This window comes from Dermacentor albipictus, unplaced genomic scaffold (assembly GCF_038994185.2).
Source record: "Dermacentor albipictus isolate Rhodes 1998 colony unplaced genomic scaffold, USDA_Dalb.pri_finalv2 scaffold_357, whole genome shotgun sequence".
Taxonomy (NCBI): Eukaryota; Metazoa; Arthropoda; class Arachnida; order Ixodida; family Ixodidae; genus Dermacentor; species Dermacentor albipictus.
The window spans coordinates 27501-37926 of NW_027225911.1; the positions used below are offsets into that span (position 1 = coordinate 27501).

The window sequence follows — 10426 nt, forward strand, 5'->3', positions numbered from 1 at the left end:
TTCGTGCGACGAAGCCCGGAAGGGCGCCCACACAGCTGCGGTGACGTGAGCGAGCGACCAGCTCTGGAGCTCGACGTACTCCGAAGGCAAACAACGCAAATTGCGATCGCTTCCGACTCTCTCGCAAAGGTGCGCGCTACAAGGCAACAGACGTTCGCGCCTCGAGCTTGGACCGCTCTTTCCCTGCAGGTATCCGACTCCATCCTGCGGCGGTCTTGCCAGAGGCGCGCACTCGTCACGCTGCAGTAGTAATGCCTCGTTTCCGTCTCTTCGAAGATTTGGCACGACGGCTCGCCACCGTCTCCTTCTCGTGAGGTTGCTGGCGCGTGGCTTCAGCGCTCAACGTACTGTCCATGATGCCGACGCGGTCAAAACGAGTCGACGGACGCACGTTCCCTGTGCGCCGAAGGCTCTCTTGATATGTGATCCGACCCTCAGACAGACGAAGCCAAGGGAAGACCCAAGGCCGCAATGTGCGTTCAAAGAATCAGTGCTCAGTGTGTCCTGCAATTCACACCAAGTCTCGCAGCTGGCTGCGTTCTTCATCGACCCGAGAACCGAGTGATCCACCGCTTAGAGTCGTGAAAAATAGTTTGTTCAATTCAGTACAGTACAACCAGTGTTTCAGGCACGTGGCGTCTCCCTGTGTGTGGTTTCGAAGAGCGCCTTTCGGCGTGCGCTACTCCTGTTTCGCTCTTTCGTTCGGCGGTCACGCGTTTCCGCATGACCGCTGCTGATCCAACAGCCTACTCGAGACGAAAGACAAGAGCTTGGCGCGCGCGTACTCGCGCAGCTCTCCAAAGCCACTCGGCCAGTGCCAGGGACGGCTCTCTGCGCCGGAGCCACAACAAGTCTACTTGAGGCGGAAGACGAAGCCAGCAAGGGCCTGGCCGCAAGTGCGTTCGAATACGGGATTACAGTCCCTCGTCTGTCCGTACTTCCTCTTTCGACGTGCGGCGCCTTCCCAAAGCGCACAAGTCCGCAAACCGCAGAACGCTTCCGACGTAGCAAAGCCGCGTTTCCTTCGGTACTTCGCAGCAACGCCGCCTTTCCCTCGGCGGCGGGCAAATAGCCTGCAGACGTCGTCGCATTGAACCGCGAACTCGACACCTCGCGCGTCACGAGCGGGAGCCGACCGGCAGCCTCCGGCCCTTTCGGGCGCGGTGGAATTTGCCGCGGAGGACGGGAGAGTGCTTTAGGCCACGGTTCCTTCCGTACTTGGCAGCCGCACCCTCAATACCGCCGGTTCCATGACCGACCGAGCGCCGCACCGTTCCTTTAGTACTTGGGCAGCAACAAAGTCGGGTCGTTACTCCACACTCGCCGCAGGAAGCGACCGGCAGCCGCCAGCCTTTTCAGACTCGGCAGCGTTTGCCGCGGAGGACGGGAGAGCGCTCGCACCACGGTTCCGTGTGTACTAAGCGGCAGCGGCATTAGCTCTCGACCGTCAGTTCCTTGACCGACCGCACGCTTCGCCGTTCCCCTCGTACTGGGCAAGAGCAGCAGGTCGGGTCGTCTTACTCCCATTCCGCGCAAGAGTGCCGAGGCGGACTTCAGAAAGCCCACCCAACAGTGTGCGTTACGCCGTTTCTACCCGCGGGCGCGGCCAAGCCAACCGTCCAAGGTTGCAGCCGGCGTCCACTGGGCGCAACAAATTTGGCACGGGGCGCCCTTCGAAATTCGGGCAATCCCCGGCATGTTCGGGTATAGCCGTCCCCGCGTCCAAGCGGGGCCAGCGGCGGAAAGCGTCGGGCGCAGCGAGCTGCTTCACCCACACGGGGTAGAAACAATGGCGCTCGTCACCCTCGAACAATCCGGTAATGATCCTTCCGCAGGTTCACCTACGGAAACCTTGTTACGACTTTTACTTCCTCTAAATGATCAAGTTTGGTCATCTTTCCAACAGACCGGCGCAACCGAAAGGCCGCGCCGGACATCGGTCCGAAGACCTCACTAAATCATTCAATCGGTAGTAGCGACGGGCGGTGTGTACAAAGGGCAGGGACGTAATCAACGCGAGCTTATGACTCGCGCTTACTGGGAATTCCTCGTTCAAGGGGAACAATTGCAAGCCCCTATCCCAATCACGAAAGAAGTTCCACGGGTTACCCAGTCTTTTCAGACAGGGATAAAGACACGCTGCTTCCTTCAGTGTAGCGCGCGTGCGGCCCCGGACATCTAAGGGCATCACAGACCTGTTATTGCTCTGTTTCGTGCGGCTAGGAGCCGCTTGTCCCTCTAAGAAGGTTGTAAGGTGCTGGGAACCCCGCACCTATTTAATAGGCTAGAGTCTCGTTCGTTATCGGAATTAACCAGACAAATCGCTCCACCAACTAAGAACGGCCATGCACCACCATCCACCGAATCAAGAAAGAGCTCTCAATCTGTCAATCCTCCCAGTGTCCGGGCCGGGTAAGTTTTCCCGTGTTGAGTCAAATTAAGCCGCAGGCTCCACTCCTGGTGGTGCCCTTCCGTCAATTCCTTTAAGTTTCAGCTTTGCAACCATACTTCCCCCGGAACCCAAACACTTTGGTTTCCCGGAAGCTGCCCGCCGAGTCATTTGAGTAACTCAGGCGGATCGCTGGTTGGCATCGTTTATGGTCAGAACTAGGGCGGTATCTGATCGCCTTCGAACCTCTGACTTTCGTTCTTGATCAAAGAAAACATTCTTGGCAAATGCTTTCGCAGTAGTTCGTCTTGCGACGGTCCAAGAATTTCACCTCTAGCGCCGCAATACGAATGCCCCCGTCTGTCCCTCTTAATCATTACCTCGTATTCCAAAAACCAACAGAACAGAAACGAGGTCTTGTTCTATTATTCCATGCAAGTTTATTCAGGCGACTCGCCTGCGTTGAGCACTCTAATTTTTTCAAAGTAAAAGCACCGGCCTTCTCGAGGCACACAATGAAGTGCACCAAGAAAGGACCGGCATGATGTTCAGTCCGAGCCGTCGCATCGGGTAGATGCACTACTCGTCTGGAACTGAGATCCAACTACGAGCTTTTTAACCGCAGCAGCTTTAGTATACGCTATTGGAGCTGGAATTACCGCGGCTGCTGGCACCAGACTTGCCCTCCAATTGATCCTCGTTAAAGGATTTAGAGTGTACTCATTTCAATTACGGGGCCTCAAAAGAGTCCCGTATTGTTATTTTTCGTCACTACCTCCCCGTGCCGGGAGTGGGTAATTTGCGCGCCTGCTGCCTTCCTTGGATGTGGTAGCCGTTTCTCAGGCTCCCTCTCCGGAATCGAACCCTGATTCTCCGTTACCCGTAACAACCATGGTAAGCAAGTAACCTACCATCGAAAGTTGATAAGGCAGACACTTGAAAGAAACGTCGCCGGCTCGTGGCCATGCGATCAGCACAAAGTTATCCAGAGTCACCACACAATACGGGCCGAAACCCGATCGATCTTGGTCTAATAAAAGCACCCGTCGCCCAAAGGGCTTCAGGCTCACTGCATGTATTAGCTCTAGAATTGCCACAGTTATCCAAGTAGGAAGAAACGATCTAAGGAACCATAACTGATTTAATGAGCCATTCGCGGTTTCGCCTTATTTCGGCATGTACTTAGACATGCATGGCTTAATCTTTGAGACAAGCATATGATTACTGGCAGGATCAACCAGGTAATCGTTCAACTGCGCGTCCCGCCTGTCAAGCAGGCCGGACGCCGTTTTTGCGATGCCGAGGCCACCTTCAGGCGCCCCAGCACGCTTCGTTCTTGCAAAGAGTAGCACTTTGCACAGTCCGAGACGACGGCGTTCGAGCTCGCTACGGCGCCCTCCCCGAAGGGCCGGGTATCGCCACGCGGCAAGAAGCACGCAACATTCTCGATAGACTGGTTGTGTCGACTCGATCACGGCTTGCGGTTTCTCTTGAGCCCGCAGCACAGGTGGACCGACCGACACTTGCAACGTAGCCGAGACGGCAAAGCCGCCAGGCGACGGGTCACGCCCGCGCCTTCGGCGCTTTCGCATTTGACTCGTCCGAGGACGATGCGGAACACAACTCGATATCGTGGAGAAAGCGTCGTCCGACAACCAGCCCCTAACGCATCAAGCGGATGAGGCTGCAGACGTCAGCTGTGGGATCCACGGGAGCGATACCGGGGACACGCTTGACGGGCACGAAGCCCGCCGCATATCAAACACCCAGGTCGCTTTTGGGGGCGACTGCTCTCTGGGACCCCCATATAATAGCAGCGATAAGTTCCCAAATCTCCATGGGGCCGTACTCGTGCCACTTTCGACGAGCGTTTGGCGAAAATCGTGCCGCCTCGCAGCGCCGCGAGCGAGATGGAAAGCTTACGTCGGCAGCGCAATGCCGAAGTCGTGAAAGCGCAGCGCGTCGACCGAATGCGCGAACGGCAATCTCTCGCCTATGGACAGCGCGGTTTCCAGAACAATCGCCTTTCTGTGCCCCTACGGGGCCGCACGCTAGCGCGGCCCTTTCGCCGTTTCCGAGCACGAGTGCGACCGGCGCGGGCGGCGTGCTCGACACCCCGGCTGACGCCGTTTCGGACTTTGTCTCTTCGCGCGCTCGCGCCAACGCCGCGGCAAAACGACGACCTCTGCGCGGTTCTTTCCCGGTTCCCGGCGTGCTATAGTGCAGCCAGCCGGACGGTGGCGACGACTCAGTCGCGGCCGTGCGGTGGCTTGTACGCCAAAGTTGCGTGACGGGCGTCGAGCTCCCGCCGCGGCCCGGCTCAGGTGGTTTCGGACTTCTGTCTCTTCCGAGCGCTCGCGTCGTCGTGGGCACGATTCTCGAGTGCGGAGCGGTGCGCGGACACCACCACGAACACGCGCAAGCCGAAAACGGCACTACGGTACAACGTCGGCCAGGGCGGTACGGCCCCCTTATATGAGCAGCGATAAGTGACCAGATCTCCACGGGGCCGTACTCGTGCGACAAGGCGGCGTACTGCGCCGAGCCGAGCGCCAATATTTGGCCTTGGCACGGCCGATTTGAGCTCTCGCGATCGCCGCGGTACCGCCGCTCACCGATTCAAGGCACGCTAGCGCGGCCCCTTCGCCATTTTTCGAGTAAGAGTGCGAAAAGCGCGCGCGGCGTGCTCGTCGCCCCGGCTGACGTAGTCTCGGACTTAGTCTCGCTCACGCCGCCCCGGCTGACGTCGTCTCGGACTTAGTCGCGCTCACACCGCCCCGGCTCACGTGGTTTCGGACTTCCGTCTCTTCCGAGCGCTCGCGTCGTCGTGGGCACGATTCTCGAGTGCGGAGCGGTGCGCGGACACCACCACGAACACGCGCAAGCCGAAAATGGCACTACGGTACAACGTCGGCCAGGGCGGTACGGCCCCCTTATATGAGCAGCGATAAGTGACCAGATCTCCACGGGGCCGTACTCGTGCGACAAGGCGGCGTACTGCGCCGAGCCGAGCGCCAATATTTGGCCTTGGCACGGCCGATTTGAGCTCTCGCGATCGCCGCGGTACCGCCGCTCACCGATTCAAGGCACGCTAGCGCGGCCCCTTCGCCATTTTTCGAGTAAGAGTGCGAAAAGCGCGCGCGGCGTGCTCGTCGCCCCGGCTGACGTAGTCTCGGACTTAGTCTCGCTCACGCCGCCCCGGCTGACGTCGTCTCGGACTTAGTCGCGCTCACACCGCCCCGGCTCACGTGGTTTCGGACTTTCGTCTCTTCCGAGCGCTCGCGTCGTCGTGGGCACGATTCTCGAGTGCGGAGCGGTGCGCGGACACCACCACGAACACGCGCAAGCCGAAAACGGCACTACGGTACAACGTCGGCCAGGGCGGTACGGCCCCTTATAAGAGCAGCGATAAGTGACCAGACCTCCACGGGGCCGTACTCGTGCGACAAGGCGGCGTACTGCGCCGAGCCGAGCGCCAATATTTGGCTTTGGCACGGCCGATTTGAGCTCTCGCGATCGCCGCGGTACCGCCGCTCACCGATTCAAGGCACGCTAGCGCGGCCCCTTCGCCATTTTTCGAGTAAGAGTGGGAAAAGCGCGCGCGGCGTGCTCGACGCCCCGGCTGACGTCGTCTCGGACTTGGTCGACGCCCCGGCTGACGTAGTCTCGGACTTAGTCTCGCTCACGCCGCCCCGGCTGACGTCGTCTCGGACTTAGTCGCGCTCACACCGCCCCGGCTCACGTGGTTTCGGACTTTCGTCTCTTCCGAGCGCTCGCGTCGTCGTGGGCACGATTCTCGAGTGCGGAGCGGTGCGCGGACACCACCACGAACACGCGCAAGCCGAAAACGGCACTACGGTACAACGTCGGCCAGGGCGGTACGGCCCCTTATAAGAGCAGCGATAAGTGACCAGACCTCCACGGGGCCGTACTCGTGCGACAAGGCGGCGTACTGCGCCGAGCCGAGCGCCAATATTTGGCTTTGGCACGGCCGATTTGAGCTCTCGCGATCGCCGCGGTACCGCCGCTCACCGATTCAAGGCACGCTAGCGCGGCCCCTTCGCCATTTTTCGAGTAAGAGTGGGAAAAGCGCGCGCGGCGTGCTCGACGCCCCGGCTGACGTCGTCTCGGACTTGGTCGACGCCCCGGCTGACGTAGTCTCGGACTTAGTCTCGCTCACGCCGCCCCGGCTGACGTCGTCTCGGACTTAGTCGCGCTCACACCGCCCCGGCTCACGTGGTTTCGGACTTGCGTCTCTTCCGAGCGCTCGCGTCGTCGTGGGCACGATTCTCGAGTGCGGAGCGGTGCGCGGACACCACCACGAACACGCGCAAGCCGAAAACGGCACTACGGTACAACGTCGGCCAGGGCGGTACGGCCCCTTATAAGAGCAGCGATAAGTGACCAGACCTCCACGGGGCCGTACTCGTGCGACAAGGCGGCGTACTGCGCCGAGCCGAGCGCCAATATTTGGCCTTGGCACGGCCGATTTGAGCTCTCGCGATCGCCGCGGTACCGCCGCTCACCGATTCAAGGCACGCTAGCGCGGCCCCTTCGCCATTTTTCGAGTAAGAGTGGGAAAAGCGACCGCGGCGTGCTCGACGCCCCGGCTGACGTCGTCTCGGACTTAGTCGACGCCCCGGCTGACGTAGTCTCGGACTTGGTCTCGCTCACGCCGCCCCGGCTGACGTAGTCTCGGACTTGGTCTCGCTCACGCCGCCCCGGCTGACGTCGTCTCGGACTTAGTCGCGCTCACACCGCCCCGGCTCACGTGGCTTCGGACTTGGTCTCTTCGAGCGCTCGCAGCCAGGTCGGGGCCGACGCCGACGTCTGCGTGGGGCTTCAACGATTCCCGGCGCGACGCAATGCAACTGCGCGCAGGATGCCAGCGACTCCGCCGTGGCCGTGCGGCGGTGTACACGCAGAAGTTTCGTGAAGGGGTATCGAGCTCCCGCCGCCCCGGCGGACGTGGTTTCGGACTTTAGCGCTCGCAGCGATCTCGCGGCGATCGCTGACGTCTGCGCGGTTTCAGGTGTGCTACGATGCAGCAGTCTGCCGCACGACAATTTACGGAAGCGAGTGCATTCCGCCCCGGCGGACGCGGCAGCGGACTTTGTGCCTGCGGGAGTGCTCTTGTTGCTGTAAAATTTGAACGGGTGCAGCTGCGCGAAGCAAGTGTACACATTTTCTCTCTCTCTCTCTCTCTCTCTGCCTCTGAGGCGACTGTAATTTTAATTTAAATGCAATTGGAGGCGGGAGCAACCTGATGAGAGTAGGCGGACTTCGGCACACCTTGTAGTTTAGAAATTGTTTTCAAGCTTTGAGGACATACACAATCGCGCCATCTGCTTTCCCCGTCTCTTTGGCACTTCATAGTGTGTGCAGCATGCTCTGCATTCCAAAGAAACGCGCCTGTTTCTCCCCCTCTCTCACGTTCTTCTTGTCTTTCTTGCTGCTCTTGTGAGAAGTTGCTATGCTCTTTACTCGCTGTAAAATAGAATGCTTGCGCGAGCCAACAACTTGCGTGTCTTTCTTTTTTTTTGTTGTTGTTGTTTTTTTCTCTCTTCCCAAGACGTTTCTGCCATTATTCACTAGCTCTCGTTCTTAGTATGCAACGGAGCGTTAGCTCGCGCCATCTACCTTTCTTTCTGTATGGCGAAGGCCGTAGGTTTTCCTAGTTCCGCACACAGATGGCGCGGATGCGTTTTCGCGCCAGTTTCGAACGACCTCGCTGTACACATGTTTCTCATTTAAAAGTTTCAAAGGGGCTTGCGAAAGGGCGTGGTCCTTTTTTCTTGCGCAAGGCTGAGCTTTCCAGCTGTGCTTAAGCTATGCTAGCATGTGTGCGTATGTGTGTGTGTGTGTGTGTGTGTGTGTGTGTGTGTGTGTGCGTGCGCGCGCGCGCGTGCGTGCGCGTGCATATGTGTGCGTGTGTGTGTATACACGCACACGGTAAAGATGATGGGGTAGCGCTATTTCTTTCTTTCTTTCTTTCTTTTTTAACAACACCTGTGCTCCACATGGCGATCTTCCTGCCCTCTATGTTTCCGGTTGGAAGGAGTGCGCAGCCTTTTCTATATTTATTTATTTTTTTTTTTTCATTCTCTTTCATTCGTACATGAGGCGCGCTACCTAATTCTAGCGGTCGAATCGACACGTTGCAATCCGTCCCGGCCTGTGCCGTATGAAAACTTTCAGTGGGCCTTGCGGTAAATAAAAGGAAATGAGGGAAATGCGCGTAGTGTATTACACTTGCGCACGGGCTTGAAACGAAGGCCTCAAAGAAAGCCGCCTTGAGCGGTCGCATTCAGACGGAAGTAAGCATTCCCCTTGCGCGTGTTTTCCGCTCGCCTGTTCCGTTTTCTACGAGGTTGCCTTCGTTGGTTTTGCCTTGCGAACAAGCTTGCGCTCGGGTCTCGTTTCTACGCGACGGCGTTTCGTTAACAGTGAAAGACTGAGGCGTCGCGAGTTGATTCGCGAGATAGAGAGCATAGAGTCTCTAGACGGGCTGGGTTTTATAAGATTGCCCACGCTGTTGCTGAGGTTACCAATGTCGCCAGGGCACCCACAAGGCAGTGGTACAATGGAGTGAAGTGAAAGACATCGCTTCTCGGCCTTTTGGCTAAGATCAAAGTGTAGTATCTGTTCTTATCAGCTTAATATCTGATACGGGTTCTATATGGACCCACGATATTAAACCTATTTTTGGAAGTTGGCGGAGTGCTTGAAGCCTGCTTCACCTCCGCCGCAGGTCGGCCCGGTATTGCACTACCTCCGGGATCGGCCCCCGCTCACTTAGGTGAGACTTCATTCAATCAAAATGAAGAACACAAGCTCGAAGCGAGCACTCACGTGACACGCACCATTCCCATACTATACGCAACGATGCCGGTGTTTCTGAACGATTGTCTGCTGTAATGAGCCACTTGGGGGGGGGGGGGGGAAGGGTGATTAGCCGTGGGTTTTGCAATCAATGTAAGTCCCACTCAAAGCCAACACTGCATTTTGGAGTTCACTATCGCTTTGATCCGTAAACGACAGCAAGCTCGCCCTGCGAAAATCCGCTGCCCTAGTGGAAGAAAGGTTCCCTATGAAACAAAAATGGAGTGCCCGATTTCCGGCAACATTTTCGCTGCAGTGGGACCGAGCGCCTCGAAAACAAACTTGTCGTATGGCCAAGTGTGGCGAAATATATTCAAGGGTTCAGAGGTGCCTCAGCTTTCCAACCTGTATGTTATGAATACCTGTTGCTACCTTTTCGTCATCATCATCCTGCTGGCTACGACCACTGCAGGGCAAAGACCTCTCCCATTATTCTCCAAGCACCCCGGTCACGTGTAAGCCCGGTCACGGTCGCCGTCTAGTGCCTGCGCCCTTCCTAATCTAATCTGCCCTCCTAAATTTCCGCCACCCCGTGCTACGCTTCCCTTCTCTTGAATTCAGTCGGTAACCCTTAATTGATGATCTTCCCCCCACATTGCATGCCCTGCGCACGCCCATTTCTTTTTCTTGGTTTAAACTAAGGTGTCATTAGCTCGCGTTTGTTCGCTCACCCCCCGAATCTGCTCTATTCTTATCCCCCGTAGCGCTACACCCATCATTCTTCTTTCCAAAGCTCGTCGCGTCGCCCTCAGTTACCCTTCGGTAATCCTTAAGGTCCTTCGTTGCGGCACTCGCGGCATCTTTCTCATTTAAATAAGGCTATTTCGTTCAGTTTTGGGGGAAAACTCAATGAGCTAGGCGCGATTGTGTCCCCGGCGCCGCTCTCAACAAGATGGCGGCGCCCAGGCTTTTTGCCTGGTGGTTCGGCTTGACGCAGAACACGCCTGCAGGGCAGTGAAGCCGCATTGAAGGGGCAACGAGCGGCGCAGTGAAGCGCATGCTCGGGCGAAAAACGCGAACATCAGCCAAAAATACAACCAAATGGCCAAATACGAATTTCCGTTATGGGAAATTGGAGTTCAGTTGGCGCGTTGCGCTCGCCTAAGGTAAAGAACATAAATGCGAGTGCCACATCAGCCAAGTCAATGCTGAGGA

The 10426-nt window shown here is 57.5% G+C and overlaps 3 non-coding genes across 3 annotated transcripts; 1 reads left to right on the forward strand and 2 right to left on the reverse strand.

The window, feature by feature from the left end:
• Nucleotides 1-428: 428 nt before the first annotated feature.
• LOC139053923 (5.8S ribosomal RNA) lies at nucleotides 429-581 on the reverse strand. The gene has a single exon (XR_011510889.1). It is a non-coding gene; the product is annotated as a 5.8S ribosomal RNA (ribosomal RNA).
• Nucleotides 582-1818: 1237 nt separating this feature from the next.
• LOC139053926 (small subunit ribosomal RNA) lies at nucleotides 1819-3633 on the reverse strand. Its single transcript, XR_011510892.1, has one exon. It is a non-coding gene; the product is annotated as a small subunit ribosomal RNA (ribosomal RNA).
• A 5358-nt stretch (nucleotides 3634-8991) lies between these two features.
• On the forward strand, nucleotides 8992-9183 carry LOC139053925 (U2 spliceosomal RNA). The gene has a single exon (XR_011510891.1). It is a non-coding gene; the product is annotated as a U2 spliceosomal RNA (small nuclear RNA).
• The last annotated feature ends 1243 nt before the right edge of the window (nucleotides 9184-10426 follow it).